A 21,468-nucleotide genomic window follows, 5' to 3' on the forward strand; every position below is an offset into this window, starting at 1 on the left:
TTTTTTTTTCTTCACATAGTCCTACTTGATTATTCCTAAATTGGTTAATTTGCCATCCATCATTGCTCTCAAGTTACAAATTGAGGATTGCAAAAGCTTTGCACATCACCAGCAATTCAGCTTTTCAGGAACAGGGACAAAAACCTGATTTGGAGAGAAATCTCTAAGGGATTAATTAACTCAGCAAAGATACTTAAAGCCCTGGGTAAGAGTTCAATGATGGACTGAAGGTTGAGTTCATTCCCTATGTGCCACTGGCTACAAAACACAATTAATCTAGATATTAAAAGTACATCTAGGTTGTAAAAAGAAGACAAAAGTGTTCTGTTTATTCATTTGGATTTTGTAACCAAAACTGCAGGCCCTCTTCCTTCTTCCATCTGAAGAATGTTAATAACTAAGAAATGCTTCATAAGGAGTAGGCTAGCGTTCACATTAAGCTTGGTGCCTCTAAAATGATAGTCAGTGATTCTAGTCACATTTGCTGAACTGCCAAAACTTTTAATAAACACATATGCTTTGGACTTCTAGTTTCTGGTTTCTGGGGATTACAATATTTTCCTAGGTTAGCCAGCCTTCTATCTTGAACAAGGCTGTATGACTATTTACTCAAGTAACTTATCTCAGGAGCTTTAAATGTTTCCCTATATTTCATGCCCTGCTCCTCTGAATGTCTGGATTTTGGAAATTAACATTCAAAGGAGAGTATAAGAAATTTTTCATATAAAAAAAGGTAAATAATATGATATCACCCATATGACTAGGAAGAGGAATATAAATTTGGTCTCCACAGAGGCTACCTCTTCCTTCCTATTTCTCTATTTATGTGTTATTTTTTTAAGTTTATTACTCATCATTTGATAAATGATAAATATTTTACTCCCCTACCTATTTCCTCCTTCAATAATATTTTTATTTTGACAAACTCAAGGCTATCCAAATATAACAATAAAATAAATCCTTAATGTTTCTGAAAAGTCCAATATTTTAGTGGAATGTCCATTTTTGCTGTGTACATATTAGCATGGAGACTTGTTTCAGACAAAAGGTTCATTTATTTTTACTGGAAAGTTAGCATTCTATCTTTTAAAAAACTTCACATGCATTATATCTTTGCAGATGCTTAATATCTTTGCCAATAATATGCATCGTGGAAGAAAACATAAAACAAGTATATGTGTAGGGGTACTTTAAAAATCTACTTGGAATGATTTAGATGTGGTTTATTCTAAAACCAGAAGAATGGATGAAATAAACTTTTAATCTATCCTTCTTATTCTAGAATTGTAAGACAGAAGAAAATACATTTTGATCACAGAAATGGCATTTTCTGGAGTAGGATACTTGCCAAAGAGATGAAAGACATGTTCTGATGTATTTGCAGTAAAATTTACATGCTCTGCCCTAACTTTAAAATCCTAATAGATATTTCATTAAGATTATGACTTAATCATGCATTAGGTATAATATACTTAACATTTCAATAATTAACTGATCTATCAATAAGAGGGAGAAAATCTGATTTATTTAAAATACCGAAGTGTTTAAAATATCTGACTGTTCCTGCCATCCTCTACATCCACTCCATAACATTCCAGGGACTGGAAAACATCAGCAATTATTTAAGAGCTGAGCCTCAACATAAAGATTTCCTCTTCTTTCCTTTCAATCACCCATTGAAGGCCAGAAAGAATTATATTTCTAGTCATTCTTTGTGTGTCTATCTCTCCGTGTTCTGTCTTTCTACCTGTCTCTCTGTCTCTCTCTCCTTCCCACCCACCCTTCATTTCTCCCTGTCCATCTCTTTGTCTCTTTTTCCCCACAGAATATGCATGGCTTTGGAAGATTTGAGACAGAGTAAATAGTATGATAATACAAAATGCTAGTAATAAAACATGTGTATGTTCTTCTGATAGATTTGATATACATAAAAACTTGGAAAACTCATATACATAGACACACACACAATTTATGTCATCAAGTAATGCTACCTCAACAGCTACAAAAAGTTCTCTGAGCCAATGAAAAGATATTTTTTAATAATATAAGAAGTCTCCTGTATATTTCTGTAGCTCACCAGCCTTCAAGTGGAGCTCTCCACAGTATATATGATTCAAAAGTTCAATCATTAATTCTATTTAGGCTTAATGTGTCATAAAGCTAGGGAATGCAGGGCCATTTTCCTCTCTGCTGGGGCACAAAAAGTATATTAACTATTCCAGCCAGTACTGTGAATGATTTATTAATTCAATTTTGGAAAGTGAGACTGTCAGATCATATAAGCACATATTATAAACAGATGATCTCTCTGAAGATTCTTATTCCTTCTCTTCTCTAAATGACAGACAGTGCACTTCACTACTGAGATCTCTCTCTCTGTTTCTCTGTCTCTCTCTCTCCTCTATCTCTCTGTCCCTTCAAGCCCCCAAACTTACACACACACTACTCAAAAAATCTAGGAATAGTATCTTCTCATACTTGAGACAGTAGAACTAAATCAGTATAAATTCAAAGAAACATCTGGACTGAAATGAAGGAATTTTCCCAAACACAGAAAAATTACTGAGCCAACTATGATGTAATACAAAGAGCATCATTGTGGGATGTCAGTGAGCTAGATTCTGGACCACAACCTTCCAGGAAGCACAGATGACCTAGTGCAAGTCACTTCACCTGTGTCCTTAGCCAGGAAGAAGAGGACCCCTACCGTTTCTAACTTTCTGTGAGTCTATGTTGTCATAGGAATGAAATGTGATGACATAATGATGGCCTATGCTCCACTCAGCAGCAAGATTCTCTGTATAATTGTCCTATATGTGAGTTGACATCATACCTGAGAGCTTCTCAGTGGTTGCCAGCTCCTTCTGAATAACCCATCATGCAGTTAATTTCCTAACCTTAGAATCCTAAGGCTGGAGCAACATCAGAAACAGTGTGTGGGGGGCACCTGGGTGGCTCAATCTGTTAAGCATCTGCCTTCAGGTCAGGTCATGATCCCAGAGTCCTGGGATCGAGTCCCACATCAGGCTCCCCTATTTGTGATCTCTTTCTCTCTCTCACTCTCTCTCAAATAAATAACATCTTAGGAAGGAAGGGAGAGAGAAAGTGAGAAAGAAGGGAAGGAAGGAAGAAGGAAAGAAGGAGTGAAAGAAAGAAAAATGTGTGTGTGTGTGTGTGTGTGTGTTAGGTTGAATTCCTAGCATCCACTAACCTCCCAGCAATAATCCTTAACCAAGGCTCTTTTAGAACATGGGTATTGGATATCTGAAACCATTTTTATCTCCTCTTTCTGTAAAACTTTCAATCTCTTCTGCCATTCCTTTTTACATACAGAGGAGCTGGGTTTTATTCCCATAGGAACTCTAAGAATTAAAATATAGAGATTATTTTAATCATGTGATGGTGATTCATTTCCTAAGATATTCAATGTATGATAAATATGGGTGAAATCAAGGGATAATTTTCAAGATCAGAGAGCTGTTTGTAATTTTGCATCATGCTGAAAGTACACTCACCTGTTTCCTAACCAAATTATGCTCAATGGGAAATGTTTATTTTGTTCCTGACAGAAACTTTTTATAGGAAATTTGCTCATTTCTGGCTCAGACCTAACACCTCAGGTGTAAAGCCATTAAAGACCAGATCAGGAAGGAGTGGTGCGAAGGGAAGGTGCAGAATCAAACTTGACTTCATAAAAAGAAAAAAAAAAAAAACCAATAAAATAAAATAAACAAAAAAACCCCCACAAATGGTTTAATATAAAAAGTCATCATGTGGGGCGCCTGGGTGGCTCAGTGGGTTAAGCCGCTGCCTTCGGCTCAGTTCATGATCTCTGAGTCCTGGGATCGAGTCCCGCATCAGGCTCTCTGCTCAGCAGGGAGCTTGCTTCCCTCTCTCTCTCTCTGCCTCCCTCTCCGTCTGCTTGTGATTTCTCTCTGCCAAATGAATAAATAAAAATCTTAAAAAAAAAAAAGTCATCATGTATCCTTAGAAGATGTATCCTGATGCTTTATGTGCAAGAGTTTGTTTCAGTTATGTTCCATATTATCTATTAACACTTTTCTGCCTGGGGCACTTTTTGTAGGTACCATCCTCACAACTAGTCACATATTATATCCCAAATATTGTAACAGCAAATAAGATGGTCAGATGCAATATAACTATGGTCTCTTACAATTACGACACAGGATCCACATTAGGATCCAGTTTCCTAAATTTAAATACATTTTTTCACTTAGTTTTGATCTTTGCCTTTTTAATTAAAGGCTGTACTGAAATTACTTATTCTAGTCATGCATTAACACATTCTAGTCATGTGTTCAATTGTATCCCCCAAATAATTCATTTGTAGGTACCTGTGAATGTAGCCTTATTTGGAAATAGGGGCTTTGCAGATGACAAAGTTAAGATGACGTCATTAGAGCGGGTCCTAATCCCACATGATTGTGTCCTTTCAGAAGAGGAAATTTGGACATAGAGACAGACATGGGAGGGAGAATGTCACATGAAGATAAAGACAGAAATGGGGCACTTTTTCTGTATCAGCAAGATGTATCAGCAAGCCAAGGAGAGCTAAAGATTGCCAGCAAAGCACCAGAAGCTAGGGCCAGCCAAGGACTGGGACAAATTCTCTCCCACCTTGATCTCTGATTTCGAGCCTTCAGAACTGTGAAACCATACATTTTTGTGTTTAAACCACTCATTCCATAGGCCTCTGCTTACAGCAGCCCTAGAAAGCTAATACAGTGTCTGTACATTATTATTCGCATGGGTGTTTGCTCTTATTCAAACAGGAGAGAGCTTCAAATGCCCAAAATGTGGAATGTGGCTTGGAGAGACTGACTTCGTTAATTGGCGGAGCTTCAGTTGGCGTGATGTTCCCTTTGCTGTCGCAACTCTTCTGCTGTTGTCCTCGATGTTTAGGTTCAGCTGTTAAATTGTGGTGAGAACGGCGTGTCCAGTGATAGCATTGTGCCCATGGACTTGAACCAAAGAATTCTAATTAGCTGCCAATTAGAAAACAAATAGATCCCTCCCAACCTCCCTTCCTTTCCCTCTATTTTCCCTCCTCTCCTCTTTTTCTCTTGCAGTTTGCCCCTCAGATTTCTTCCCACAGCAACAAGATGCCAGTCATTGGCTTCGGGAGAAATGAGCCCCAGTGTCTCTGAGGCAGCTGGTCAGCTTCTCAGACTTGCTGCCACTCCCTTCCAGACCTTGAGTATGGAACACAAAACAGTGTGAGCAGAGGGGCTGGAGAAGGCTGTGTATCTAATTCTAACCCTTTAAGTCTTCCACAATGTGGAGGACGGGCCTCCTGAATTCCTTGTATCCTCCTCCAGACCTTTTCCTATTTTGTGGAGTATAAAATAAGAAGCCCCCAGGTCACCTGTATTCTGTTCTCCATCATTTCCTCAGAGACCGGATGGATAATCCTGTAATAATATCATTTCAGACACTTCCCCATTCTCCAGACAGAAAACAGATAATTAAATGCATGTTTCTACCATTATTCTCTATTTATACGGGGTTGTGAATGGTGAATTAATATCTCCAAAGATCCCACTCATAATAAAGAAAAACTGGATAAGAATTGATTTGTATCTACTGCTATTGTGCTTAAATTGCTATGTTTTTCTATTTGCTTTTCAGTCTCAGACAGGAGTAGTCCAGGAAGAGCAAATAAAAAATTTTAAGTGAGAGTAGATTTTCCCCCAATGCATTTGCTTTCAGGACATTGATACTCCATTATGAACAGGTTTTGATTGGTTTTCAGAATCTACTTCATAATCCATCCACTGCCCCCCAAGGGGAAAAACCTCATAAACCAATAATACATTTTGATTCTCATCTAAACTTACAGGATCAGCAAACCCAAACTGTAAATTTCTCTACAACTGTTTCTCAGGAAATTTCCAGTATTTCCGAATGGACCAAAAATCAGTGAAAATGGCCTCTCTCTTGCCATATTTCGGTACTTGAACTACGGGAGAGAACAAAAGGCATACAGATTTATAGGGAGCTTTACCACCATTTTTCATCAAGCCACAATAGGCCCCAACACCTGATTACAAGGGGCTTCTGAGGCTTGGCCTCATTGTTCATGAAGAGTCAGTGTGATACCCAAGCGAGGCTCCACCTCCCAGCATTTGCATAACAATGGTAGGTCTGGAAGTTGTGGCCTTAACTTACTTCCCATTTGGCTCCTCTGGAAGTATCTGTAAATTTGACTTCCTAAGAAGACATGGACAGGAAGGTTACTGTGCTTCTTCTAAGATTTTTCAACACTTAGGAAACTCACTGGAATCACTTTCCTTAAGTGACAAAGGTAAAGTTGCTCACTAGTATTTACTCTCCAAGAAATGGACCACAGAGATGGAATAGGAGCAAGGATACTTTCACCATACCTTTGGGGCAAAGTCCCTTCTAAGGTATATGGACAGATATTTTTTGCAGGGTCTCCACACTATCAACATTTTAGTCACCCCAAATCACTAAGTCAGCACCTTTCTGACAGCCCCATCTAATACCATCTGCTAAGAAAGGAATTAGGTTGTTGCAATAAGATCCAGGGACTCTCCAGGCTCCTCTTTAGGAAGTGACGTGGGTGGTGTTGCTTGAGTCCTAGGGGTCCTCCAGTCATCTAGTTCACCCCACAGGTAGGTGAAGGACTGGAGAACAGCCCACCCAGGGGGAGCTGGGTTCTTGGTCCCCTGCCTGAAAGGTACAGCTGCCCTGACAGTTGGAGGCTCATCATGGCACTTAGAAAATTTCAAGGTGGGTGCCTGGGTGGCTCAGTGGGTTAAAGCCTCTGTCTTCAGCTCAGGTCATGATCTCTGGGTCCTGGGATCGAGCCCCACATCAGGCTCTCTGCTCAGCAAGGAACCTGCTTCCCCCTCTCTCTCTCTGCCTGCTTCTCTGCCTACTTGTGATCTCTCTCTGTCAAATAAATAAATAAAATCTTTAAAAAAAAAAATGAATGAATGAAAGAAAATTTCAAGGTTAGTACTCCAAAGAGCAGGAGGGCGCGGGGCCAAGGAGCCCTGTGCAAAATCTGGTATGAGGTCCCCTTGCCCACATCAAACAGTGGCACTCTTTTGGTCTAACTTACTAAAATGATGTGATTGAAATATGTGATACGCAAAAGAGAATTTTGCAAATAGTATTTGATACTTATCATATAATAGTGAGAGGGGAAAAATCACTTCTATTTGATTAAAAAACATTATCTGTTATTCAAATATTTAAGAAGCTATGTTTTTGTATACATCTATATACTGTTCTATTTAAGAAAATAACTACTTGCATAAGCGACTGATTATGATTGGAATATTTGCAATATGTGTTTCACAAAGTAGAAATGAAATGGCTAAATCATATTGGATATTTGAACATATATGGATGGTGAAGTATTATTGAAAATGGGCTATTTTTACAGAAGTTCAAAAATGTTGCCACGATTATTGGTGTTGCTACAGTTTCAAATTTGTTTTATAACATTAAATGGTAAGTGTTGGTCTTCAGATAAACTTCTCTGCCTGTTCATTTTTAAGGAGAGAGAGCAAGTGTAAAGAAATTCTATTTTTAGCACTATGACCAACTAGTCAAAAGTGAAGTGAAAGGTTGTAAAATACCCAAAAATGTCTCTTCAAATACACATTTGATGAATAAGGACACAAAGAAAATAAAAGACAACTCAGAAGCCAAATAAATAAGATACTGAAAATCAGACTATAAGTGGAGCCTGATCATTCTGCTGAGGGAGAGGAGAATGTTCAGGAACAAAAGGACTTGGGTTTTAGTGGTCAAAAGTGTCAAGGGAAAACTTCTTGAGTTTGGGCAAGGCAAAGTGGGAACTGAAACTCTACCCTCTATGAAGCCAGGACTGAAAAGCTGTCATCTCAATGAAAAGGTGAACTATAGAAAAAAACACACATAAACTCACCAACACAGGAAATTATAAATAAGATTTTCTGTCTCAGTCTGGTCACTGAGTTTACAAAGGAAAACGAAATTAAAGTTCTCTCCACTATTGAAAACCACAGGGCTTGAATGATCCTCATTATTCCTTCCAAACTATTTGTCACTCCTCCTTTTAAGCCTCTAAACACTGAATCTCAAGTCATTAGACTCTACCCCACGCACCCGTTCCTTCTTTAAGTCATACACACACTCCTGGATTTTTCCCATTATTCCTTAAGATTTTAGCTACTGACTCACTTTCACTCTCTCCAACTCTGTCAAAGCTGCTCCAGTCAGAATTCTTGATGACTACAAATTGAATACAGGTTATTTTTCCAATATAATGCCAGCACAGCAATATTGTGCCTTGGTTTCTTGTCCTTTAATAACCTTTTCCTTCTGCCTTCCTTTAGCCACAAACTCCCACATTCTTGGTGAGTGAATAAATGACTAGGTGCTCCAGAATGAGTACAAAGTGTTGTAACTACAACTGTTATGGATTAAATGCTTGTGTCTTCCCAAAATTATATATTGAAACCTAAACCCCAAGGTGACAGTATCTGGAATAGAGGGTTTTGGAGGAGGTGATTCAGTCATGAGGTTGAAGTCCTCATGGAGACGACTGTTGCCCTTGTAAGAGACCCCAGACAGTTCTTCACCCCTTCCATCAAGACTGGTGTCTATGCACCAGGACGTGGGCTCTCACTAGATACTCAAGATATTGGCTCTTTGATCTTGGCCTTCCCAGCCTTCAGAAGCTTGAGAAGAAATTTCCATAGTTTCTAAATCTATGGTAGAGCAAATCTTTGTTTTAGCAGCCCAAACAGACTATGACAGAAGTGGCACCAGAAGAGGGGTGCTGCTATAACAAATACCTACAAATGTGAAAGCTGTGATCACAGATAAAGGGTGGCAGAGTTTTGAGATTCTTGCTTAAAAAAAAAAAAAAAAAAAGTCTTTATTGCCTTGACAGACTGTTAAGAGTGGTTCTGGTGAGAGCTCAGAAAGAAAAAAGAGCTTTTGGAGAACGTCTATCTTCCTAGAGAGTACCTAAGTAATCGAGCAGAATGTTGGTAGAAATAGGGATGGCCAACACCATTCTGATGAAGTCTCAGGTGGAAATGAGACACGTGTTATTGGACAGTGGAGGAAAGGCCATCTGTTAAAATATAGCAAGGAGTGTGGCTTGACTGTATTCATGTTTACATGTTTTGTGGAAAGTAGAACTTGAAAGTAATGAGACGATATATTTAGCTGAAGCTATTTCTAAGCAAAGTGTTGAAGGTATATACAGCTTGGCTTTTCCTGACTGTTTATAGTCAAATGTGAGAAGAGAGAAATGATTTAAAAACAGAATTGTTAACAAAAAAAGAAACAACACAAAAGAGTTAGAAGATTCTCAGCCAATCCACCTGGTAAGAATACTAAAGGTGTGGCCAAGAGACCAAATGATAAGAACAGAAAGCAAGAGCTATTCTCCAAAACAATGGAAGAATGACACTGAGGGCAATTCAGAGATGATCAGGACTCACAGCACAGTTCCAGAGTACAAGGCCTGGGGGCAGAGTAGTTTTTCAAAGGCGGAGAAAGCTCATTCCTGCAGGACTTTGGAGCCCACAGTCCAGCACCATCTTACTACAAAGACTGTGAAGCCCACACTCTGTTGCTTTGCTTCTTAGTGGCTCCAGCTGTAGCTCCAGTGGGCCTCAGTGAAGCACAGGCCATGGTGGCACCCATCTGGAGGATACAGGCAGCAAACTTGGGAGGTTTGGAGGTTTCCATGCAGTGCTATCTCCACTGATAAACAGGATGCCCAGGCTCTGGGGGCGTGGTTGCCTCCAGCTAGATTTTAAAGAGCAAGACCAACATCCATTGGGGTGGGTCCCAGGCAAAAAGCTGTCACAAGGACTGGCTACCCAAAGCTTATGAGGACAGGATGGCCAAAGTGTGTGGAGAGGGCTGCAAAAAGCTGTGTGGAGAGGGCTACCTAGAGTCTTCAGGAACCCAACCACTACCTAGCAAAGCAGAAGGGACTGGACTATTGCCCCATGGGGTCTAGAAGGTATGACCACTGCCCAGCATGTCTGGAAAGAAGGAGCTGAGTCCAAGTATATCTGGAAAGCAAGCCCTCTGCCCTAGTGGACCTAGAAAGCAGAACACCAAGGCAAAGAAGATTATCAGGGAGCCCTAGGATTGAATGGTGTGTGCCATGCTGGTTTTTGGACTTTCTCGGGACCTGTCAGTTCCTTCTTCTTTTCTAGTTCTCCCTTTTGGAATGGAAATAAATATGCTCCACTGTTGCATTTTGGAAGCACATACCTTATTTGATTTCACAGGTTTACAGCTAGAGAGCAATTTGCCTCAAGATGAATAGTATCTTGAGTCTTGCTCATGTTTGACTTAGATGGTATTTGGATGAGACTTTGGACTTCAAGTTAATGCATTAGGAATTCTGAGGCTGTTGGGATGCAAGGAATGAATTTTGCATACAAGAAGGACATAAATTTTGGAAGACCAACAGCAGAATACTGTTGACTGATGTCTGTGCCCACCACAAGTTCATCTGTTGAAACCTAACCCCCATGTGATGATAGAGAACTCAGTCCTTGGGAGGTAATTAAGTCATGAGGGTAGAGCTGTAATGGATGAGATTTAGTAGCCTTACAAAGATATACTGGAAAGATTCTTTATCCCTTCCACCATGTGAAGATGCAGTGAGAAGATGACTCTATAAAAACCAGAAAGGGGATCCCACCAGATAACAAATCTATCCAATCCTTGATCTTGGACTTATCAGCTTGAAGAAATATAAGAGAATTTTGTTGTTTATAAGCTATCCAATCTATGGTATTTTTGTGATAGCAGGCCAGATAAAAAAACACAGCAACTTAGTTCATAGATGTACTGACTCAATAGTATTTAGGATAATGTATAAATTCAATGTAATTCACAATCCCAACAGAGTTTTTCATGGAATTTGACCAGCTATAAGCCAAGGAGAATTATGACAGAAATATTATGCCTGGCAATTTTGAGAAATAAGTCAGAAGAACTTGTGTAATGAAATATCAAATTATCATTAAACTATAATACTTAAGACAATTTAGAATCAGCACAGTGATATAAAAATAGACTAATTGAGAAGAATAGAGAACTCAGATCCAGACCCACACAAATAAGGAATTAACATGAATGAGGCCAACAATCCAGATCAGTGAGGAAAGGAGAACCTATTCAACAAAGTGTACTGAGATACTTGGTTATCTACATTAAAAAGTATGTTATTTTATCATATCAATAAACATATATAAAATGATGCTTTAATTATGAAATACCAAATTTTTAGAAGAAAGCATTAAAGAACAGTTTTATAAGCTCAAATTAAGGAAGAAAACTGTCCCATTTTCTTTTCCTCTAAAATTCTCCATCTATTGCAAGAAAGCAAAGGGCTCATCTTCTACATCCACTGTTCTTAACAAGCAAAATTTCAAGGCTCTTGGCTCTAGCCTCGTCCACATTCTCCTATCATTCTTTTCATATAAAGAATAGTTTATTTTAATACTTTTTCATGTTCTATTTTGCATCCACAAAATACTGTTCTATTTTCCATCCACACACCCCTTAAAAAGATTGTATGACAAAGAACTTTAATTTGCTTGCTATCTAAACAGCATAAAGCTATAAAGAGAATTCCCCATCTGAAATTTGCAAAAGAAAAAAATTCATGACAAAGGTCAAAAAACAGGCGCTGAACTACTTTTAGACAACAAACTCATGATAATAAGACAAAAACAACTATATACAAGCACTGTACTCTTGTTAATAAACTTGTTTCTCATGGGAACATAAGTCAAGAATTCTGGAATCACTATATATATACTGTAATTGATCGATTTAAGCAATGGATGGGGATAGGGGATCCAGATTTCTCAATACTGAAGTTGGACTTTTCAGGTAAGTGAGGACATGAGGCTTGAATGATCTATATGATAATGAATAATTAGATAATGGATAGAGTTGGAGACATCAACATGAACTCACATATAGTGTAATATACATACAGATGGTTACACATAGGAATATTTACAAGTGTGTGTGTGTGTGTGTGTGAACATTAGCATGCATGCATATATTTCCTTGCTCTGTAAACCAGAGGGATTAGAAGAAACAACACCCCAGAAGCAATGAGTACACCTAGCACCCAGATCTTAGTTTCTACCATTACCCTCTAATAAAAGAATCAGGTCTTTTTAGAGAAATAGCTAATTTTAGGACCACAGCAGAATATTTACAAAATGATCCTGGGGTACTTTAAAGTGCCAGAAAGTAAGAAAACTCTCAAAAGGAAAAAAAAAAAATCCACAATGATGTCAATATACCAAAGGGACACAAAAAGCCAACTGTACCATCTCCCAATGGCCAAAGCTGAAAAAATTTAAGTAACAAAATAAATAGTCATGACGTATTATAATTGAAATATCAACTAAGTACTCTTGAGTTCATGCTTATATAAATGATTAAATAAATAAGTGAGGGAGAAGAGACAATCTCCCATGCAGAATTCCAAATAAATTATGTACCTACTCTATCCTCAAGGAGGCAAAGCCTAACTCCCTACTATTTAAGTATGGGCTGCCTTCCAAATAACAGTGCAAGAAAAGAGGGCAGGGAAAAGATCAATTTTATGATGGATAAACTTGATAGATGTTAATTCAGTCAGGTGATCAAGGTTACATCAACACTGATAACTCTGTTGCTTGTGCGTTGTTCATATGATGTAATGAGAATTATACTTTACCCTGTGGTCTCCTCCCAAAAATACATAACTTCAGCTTAATCATGAGATAATCATCAGATAATTATCAGGCAAATACTAATTTGGGGGCCATTCTCCTAAACATATAATCAGTATTCTACAGTATTGTTGAGGGTATCAAAAATAGGAAATCTGAAAAATTGTCACAACCTAGTAGCCCCAAAGGAGATATGGCAACAAAATGTAATTTGGGATCCCAGATGGGATCTTGGACTGGAAAAAAGAAGATTAGGTTAAAAACTAAGAAATACAGTATGGACTTCAGTTAATAATAATTTGTCAAAATTGGTTCTTTAATTGTGACAAATGCACTATACTAATGTAAGATGCGAATAAACCTCCCACCAGATGAAAACTGGCGGGAGGCATGTGGGAACTCTCGGTACTATTTTTCATAATTTTTTTTATAAACCTGAACCTATTCTAACATATAAAGTCATTCAAAATAAACAAACAAAAGATCTCCAAAATCACTGTTGAATATCTTAGGCCCCTTGACAAAAGATCAGTAGGGATGATGGCAGGTGGGGGGAGGGGATCTTCTGGGGTTACATACAGCCCGAATGTCATCTCAGAATTTCCCCAACAATTTGATCTAACATAGTCTCCATGTTACCTGTTGCCACAGTTCTTCATTTTATTCTCTTCTCAGAACTTAACACCACCTGAGTAGTAGTATTTACGTATTTCATTTATCCTCTCTCTCCTGCTGTTGAATGTAAGTTCCGTGAGCCCAGGGAACCAACTCTGGTTTTGCTTAATCCTGTGCTTTGAATGCTTTCTGGCATTTAATGGGTACTCATCACATGTTAGCTGGATAAATGATCTTTAAAATCACCCAGAAGCAGGAAATTATATCCCCACACAAGATGAAACCAAACCACTGACCGTTTCACCTTTATAAGTAATCTTTTTTTTTAAAGATTTTATCTATTTATTTGGCAGAGAGAGAGAGATCACAAGTAGGCAGAGAGGCAGGAAGAGAGAGGGGGAAGTAAGGGGAAGCAGGCTCCCCACTGAGCAGAGAGCCCTATGCAGGGCTCGGTCCCAAGACTATGAGATCATGACCTGAGGCTTAACCTACTGAGCCATCCAGGCACCCCTGACTGTTTCACCTTAAGAATATGCTACTCTGGAAAGCTTCTTACCCACCCAGGAATACTGAATCCCAGACAGACATGTCGTTTTAAAAATGGGATATATAAATAAGAAATGATGCACTTTAACATCTCTGACCTTAAAGACATATTATTGTATTAATAATAAGACTTATGGAATTCAAAGTGTATTCTTAACTGTAAATTCAAGGGGGGGAAAAGAGTAAATAATTATTTGCTATTTATACATCAGTATCTGCAGCTGTATCCAGTACCATATAAACAAGCAACAAGGAAGGACAAGTCTTACCGAATTAAACCATACCAACTTTCTCAGCTCAGTTATGAGCTATATTTTCTGACAGTAATAAGTGAGATTTATAAATAAAATAATTTAGCCACTGAAATCTGTAAACTATTGTTGTTATTGGAAATTGTTTGTTCATTTAAAGTATAAAATATGTTTTTATGAGAATTAAATGTTCTCACACTGACAAATCAATTCTCTAGCCTTGTTTTAATGTACCTTCTACTCTTTATATCAGCTACCCAAAAAAGAACAAGCAGGCACACCAACCAACCAGCCACCGGATCTGGTTTTCTGCTTGGAGAATTGAAAACTATAACCAATTCAAATCCAGGCACAATATAGCATCTTGGTTTATTCACCAAGGGATAAAAATAATATCCTCAACTGAAGGCTTACTATAAGCCAAACACTGTTCTAAGCATTTTATTAACTATTTTTTTAAAGATTTTATTTATTTGTCAGAGAGAGAGGGAGAGAGACCGAGCACAGGCAGACAGAGAGGCAGGCAGAGGCAGAGGGAGAAGCAGGCTCCCTGCTGAGCAAGGAGCCCAATGTGGGACTCGATCCCAGGACGCCGGGATCATGACCTGAGCCAAAGGCAGCTGCTCAACCAACTGAGCCACCGAGGCATTTTATTAACTATTTTTAAATTTAATCTTCACAGCAGCTCGATGGAACAGGTTCAATAATTATTCCTATTTAAAAGTAAGTAAATTAAGAAACAGGAAGTATAAGTAACTTGTTCCAAGTCACACATCTAGCAAGCGACAGGATTCAGAACCAGACATTCTGATTCTACGCAATAAATGCTTAACCAGTGTATGAATAACTATTTGCAGCCTAATCCAACTGTAAAGATGGGAAAGCCACAGGGACAAAAAATAGAGTCTTACTGAAGTTTAAGTTCATGATCTTCCTCACTATGCTTTCCTCAACCAAACACATGCCTTCTATCGTTCAACTCTGAAGGTAAACCAATTTAATTTTTAAAAAAAGATAGTAATGAGTCATATAAACACAGAAAGAAACAAGTAATCTGTTACTGACAAATTTCTGATCATCAGTTGAGATACTTTAAAAACAGAGGTCTTCTTCCCTCACATACTCTGCAAGCTATTGCTAGACTGATTCTCTTATGGCATTAATCATATTAATTATATCAGTACCCTATTCAAACGTTTTAGCTTACTGAAGGACTACTGAAAAGCATGTAAGATTTCCTGGAATTCAGGGTCCCCGTATACTGACCCAAATCTTCCTCTCCACTGATTACTTACTTATAAATCATGTCACCAGCAATCCAAATATGTTTTTCAACCTCCCATTTCTATCCCATTGTTTGAGATAGATCATCAACCCAAAAATATCTCCTTCCCCTGTCCATTTGAAGAAATACCCTTGACCTTTCAATGGCCACCTTTCATGACTCTGATTAGGTGTCTGAAATCAGAAGGAAAATCACCCTCCTCCTAACTCGCACAGACCTGTGATCCCAGTTACTTTATGTTCCTTGCATATCACACAGAGTACAATGATATGTAAATAACACCCACATAAAGATAAGATCTTCAAAAGAGTGAACTGTGACTTTTTATACCCTGTCACCCAACTTCACTCTCTTGTATTTGCTCTATGAATATCTGTGAGGAAATTAATGAAATATGTATACTCGGATGCACTATCATTGTCATCTCTATTTATCTGATGAATAATACTATATTAGAAGCTACAAAGAATGAAGAATGCAGAATAAAGAAATTTTTACCATCTTCATATTCTTTACACATCATATAGTGATAATCTCTCCCTTGATAAAAATCATTAATTTTAAATTAACTATTAATATTACTCATGACGGTCAATTCATTCTCAATGTGAACTAAGAAAACACATGGATGCAAAATGAAGAAATGTCTCCATATAAATAAAAAGTAAGGGGCACCTGGGTGGCTCAGTCAGTTTAGCATCCGCCTTCGGCTCTCATCATGATCCCAGAGTCCTGGGATCAAGTCCCACATTGGGGTCTCCGCTCAGCTGGGAGTCTGCTTCTCCCTCTCCCCACCTCTCCCTCCTAAGTGCTCTCTCTTTCTCACTCTCTCTCTCAAATAAAGAAATATAATCTTTCAACAAATAAATAAATAAACAAACAAAAAGTAAAATGTAACTCAAGACTAACAAATCAGCAAGGGAAAATGTTGTAATCTACAGTTTCCTTGGGCTCTTACCTTAGGCAGTCTTCATGCCATATATACATTAATATGAGACTTGCTCAGCCAAAATATAATAAGTAAACAAGGTTTATTTAGTTATATTTGATACTATTCCTTAGTATGGTCATGTGGTTTAAAATTCAAATAGAGCTGAACCATAAGAGACTATGGACTCTGAAAAACAATCTGAGGGGTTTGAAGTGGCGGGGGGGTGGGAGGTTGGGGTACCAGGTGGTGGGTATTATAGAGGGCACGTCTTGCATGGAGCACTGGGTGTGGTGAAAAAATAATGAATACTGTTTTTCTGAAAATAAATAAATTGGAAAAAAAATTCAAATAGAGTGCTTTGAGTGGTAAATCCCTTAGCCTATTTTTTATCTTTTTAAAAAAATTTTTATTTTTTAATTCCAGTATAGCTAACAGTGTTTTACTAGTTTCAGGTGTACAAGAGAGTGATTTCACAATTCCCTACATTACTCTGTGCTCATCACGATGACGTCCTCTTTAATCTCCATCACCTAGTCAGCCCTCCCTCCCAACCCCCTCCTGGTAACCAGCAGTGCCTTCTCCACAGTACAGAGCCTATTTCTTGGTTTGCTTCTCTCATTCTTTATTTTTCCCTTTGCTCATTTGCTTCTTTCGTAAAGTCTGCCTGTGAGTGACGTCATATGGTATTTGTCATTTTCTGACTTATTCCACTTAGCATTACACCCTCTAGCTTCATCCTTGTGGTTGCGATGGGAAACGTTTCATTCTTTTTACAGCTGAGTAATATTCCATCCATCTTACAGTAATTCATGTGTATGGTGGGAAAAAAACTAGAAAATGGAACAAACAAAATGTTCAAGAGAATAAAGGCATGATTATGCCTATTACACATCTTATTGTACATTCTTACGTTACACATTTATTATATATATCAAAAAGTAGGCTCACACTACAAATATGGTTTTGTGAACTGTTTTTCTCACGTAACACATGAACATTTTCTCATACGGACAAAAATTAACATTATAATTTTAATGGCTAAATATTCACTGAATTCTTTTTTGTGCACTTAAGTCTCGGTTTTTCACTATAATTAGCAACCCTGATATGAACATCCTTTACATGCATCTTTGTAGATTTATCCAAGTAGCTCCTTAAGAAAAATAATCTGATGTGGAATTGTTGCTTATCCATATCTAAATACTTTAAATATTTTAACAATATCTAAATATTTTAACAATATATAGCCCTATATCTATATTTAAATATTTTTCTATTTATTTTAAATATTTTAACTTATAGCTATATCTAAATTTTTTAACAATATATGAAGCATTGCTAAAACTCTCTGATAGACTGTAATAATTTTACACCTACTTAGAGGTGTGCGACCACCCATTTGCTCCTCGTTCACATTAGATGTTAACTCCAAATTTGAGATGCGCTTATTAAAAGAAAAATAATATGCTCTCATCACTATTTTAATTCAGGCACAGTTGTTTAGCCAAATTAATATCATGGGTGCATCTAATTATGAGAGATAAGACCCAAATCAGACCCTTCAGTTCCCAAGCAGCACGAATGATTACCAAGTGGCATTTTTATACTTCTATCCAGACTTTAATTAACTCTACTGGAAAAGACACCCTATTTTTTTTTTTTTTTTTTTAGTGAAATAACAACAACAAAAACAACAGCAAAAGGAAGCCATGAATTGGAGGCTTGCCTCACAGCCAACCTCATTTCAATGAGATCGGCACGGATTCCTTCTCAGTCTTTCCCCGTGTTCTTACACCTTTGTGCTTCTGAGACTTCTTGTTTTACATGAGTCTCATCCTTGGAACTTGCTCAGTTGGAAGGAGGGTTATGATTAAAAGCAAACTTGGTCCCTCCATCTTGTTGGCTGTGTACCTTTCCCAGTGCTGCCTCTCCATCTATTTTAATGATCTGCTCCTAGCAGGTGGGCAAGGGCCAGGATAAGTCATGCCACAGTAGAATTCAAGGAACAGGATCTGTCAATATAATTGGCACCCTATCTGTCAGAGGATCTCTTAGGAACTGACAAGTAGGAGACACATAATTACTGGGCACCATCTTCTCCTTGAAAGTAAAGTAGAACTTAATAAACATAGTGTCCACGGGGTGCCCAGACAAAAGCAACTTTCCTGGTTCCCCTCTGAGTGTGTCACTGCCACTTCCCACCCCATGCATCCTGTAATAAAGTGCCCCTCAAACAAGGATGAATAATTGATGATACTTTTCGAGTTTCTGTAAAGTAGAGTTGCCGGTGGTATTGAATGCTGAGTGGCAAAGTGAAGTCTAACTTTGGAGAAACTTAACAGTACACTCAGATTTCATTTCTTTTCCTTGTGCTTCAGGCTCTCTTTGGACTCAACCCTACCCCAAAGCTTCCTAAAACACCCAACAGGAAAAGCTGCAGTGGAAATGCTCTGTTCAGGACAGAAGTGGGCACCAGCTCATCTTAGCAATACCCATGATGAAAAACAACAATCAGACAAACAAACAGAAACCTTTACTGAAACAAGCAAAGGACTGGAAATTGCAAGACAAATGGGACTAAAGTAATGATGGGTGAAGACAGATCTAAGTTTCATTTCTTAGCTATGTGACTTTGGACGAGTTATCTTTACAATGTACTTTCCTATGAAATGAAATGATAACATATAAGGATTAAATAAAAAACTAGATGGGTGGAAATGTGTAATTTATGGCATTCTATATTCACTCATCATGAGCTGTCTTTGGCTTCTGATGGTTGATTCTGCTTTTCTCTTTAATATTATTATTCCATAGGTTATACATTCACCCACCTCAATATGGGAAACGTACAGAAGGAAGAGTGCACAGGAGAAACTACATCTCCGATCCTAAACTCCAGACACCCAATTTCCCTCCTATGGGTCAAAAATGTTATCTTTTCCCTTTATGTTGTTACAAAGATATCTTCTGTATATATAAGGAATATATATACAAACATATTTAATCTTTTTATCCCATTTTATATAAATAGGATACCACTGCACCTGTGTGCACTTTTTTTTTTTCAGTTAATGTGGAGCTCTTTCCATATCAGGACTTAAAATATCTTCTTATTCCTTTACGTAGTTGTATAGTATTCCATTGATGGGCTACTCCATGATTTCTTCCCATTGATGGATATTTAGGTTGTTTCTAATACTTTGCTCTTTCAAAAAAGTTACCCTGCATAAACTTAGATAGATCATTTCACATCTGTAAAGTATACCTTTAGATATAAACTCTTAGAGGTACGATTGCTGCTTTAAAGAGCATTTTGTTATTTTGCATGTATTTGAGAGCTGTTTCCAAATTGCTCCCCCCCAGAGATTATAATAATTCACATTCCTATCCAAAACATCTGAAAGTGCCTGGTCCCCCAGTCCCTCATCAACGGCACTATATATGCCAAACTGGTACGTGAAATTGGTACCTGGGGGTGGATGAGATTTGTATTTTTCATATCCTGAGTGAGGCTGGGCATCTTTTCACATAGTTGAGCCACTTACATTTCTTTTCTGTGAACTGCCTTTGGTCATTTTTTCTACTGGGTAATTGGGGAGTTTTTCATTAGAAAATCAATATTAGAAAAATCAGTCCTTGCCAGTATGTCTGATTTGTTATCTTGGACTTCAGTCCACAGATGCTTGTGATGATAACGGTGATGATGATGATGATGATGATGATGATTGATGATCCAGTTGAGTTGATCAATCTTTTTCACAGGTAAATTCTGAATACGTAATATATATCATTCTTCTCCAGTATCTTCTAAAAAAATAGGTTTTAGGGTTTTTTTTCTATTAAATCTATGATACATGTGTAACTTTTTTGGTGCCAGGTTGTGAAGCTGGAATCCAATTTCAGTTTATTTTTTCCAAACTGGCCATTCGACGGACATAGTCCCATTAACTGAATCTTGATTGACTTTAAGGGTCATATCTCATTCAATACTAATGTACATAGTTTGAATCTGGAAGTATACATGAGATAAAGAAAAAACATGGAGTGGTAGGGGGAAAAAAAAAACAGTTAGCTGAGAGTCCTAAGTCCAGTTAGCTGAGAGTCCTAAGTCCTAAATCTTTTTTAAGATTTATTTATTTATTTTACAGAAATGGGGAGAGAGAGTCAGGGGGGAGGGTGCAGAAGGAGAGGAAAAAGGAGAAAATTTTGAGTGGATTCCTTGCTGGATGGAGAGTATGACTCAGGACTCCATCCCAGGACCCTGAGATCATAACCTGAGCCAAAACCAAGAGTCAGAGCCTCAACCAACCGAGCCATGCAGGTGAACCCTCTGACCTCATTGATTATTCAGGTTGTTTTGTCTCTGCTTCCGGTATCTATCTATCTGTCTATCTATGCTTCCAGACTGATTTTTCTAAAAGGCAAACACAATAATAACAATTCTTTTCTTGCTTAAAAACTGCCAATAGTTCTACAACATATTATAGAATAAAGTCTCAATTTTTAATATAATACCCTCCTCCTTGCAAAACATTCCCACTACCTGTTAGACTACCTCTCTGCTATTGCGTATGCAGTTTAAATTTTAGCAAATTTAATTAGGTACCATATATCTCAGAGAAGAATACGTGCTCTGTGAGGGGAAGGGCCAAAAACCTCATCTACCACATTTGAATATATGGTAGGCATTAAAAAATACATTATCGAACTAAAGTTAGTTCTCCTATTATCTATTCATTTAATGCCTTTCTATGTAACTCATTTAGCAAACCTCTTAAGCACCAGGTCTTATACTTGCACAAAGGGACTGGGTAATTATCCCTGCCCCCCTCCCTTTCTTAGAAGAAAGAAGGCTGGCTAAAATATTTATTTATAACTTTGCAATGTGAAGGGAACTATAAGGAATTCCATAGTAATACACAGAGGTTAAAAAAGAAAGACTGGTCCTTTTGATGTAGATTTTTAATATCTCATACATATAGAGAGAGTAGAAATATTTCTCAGTCTCCTAGTGACTGACAAAAAGAATCACATTTCAGGTAAGATGAATATGCAAATATCCTCCAATAGACGTTATCAGTAGCCTAA

This window comes from Neovison vison, chromosome 11 (assembly GCF_020171115.1).
Source record: "Neovison vison isolate M4711 chromosome 11, ASM_NN_V1, whole genome shotgun sequence".
Lineage (NCBI taxonomy): Eukaryota > Metazoa > Chordata > Mammalia > Carnivora > Mustelidae > Neogale > Neogale vison.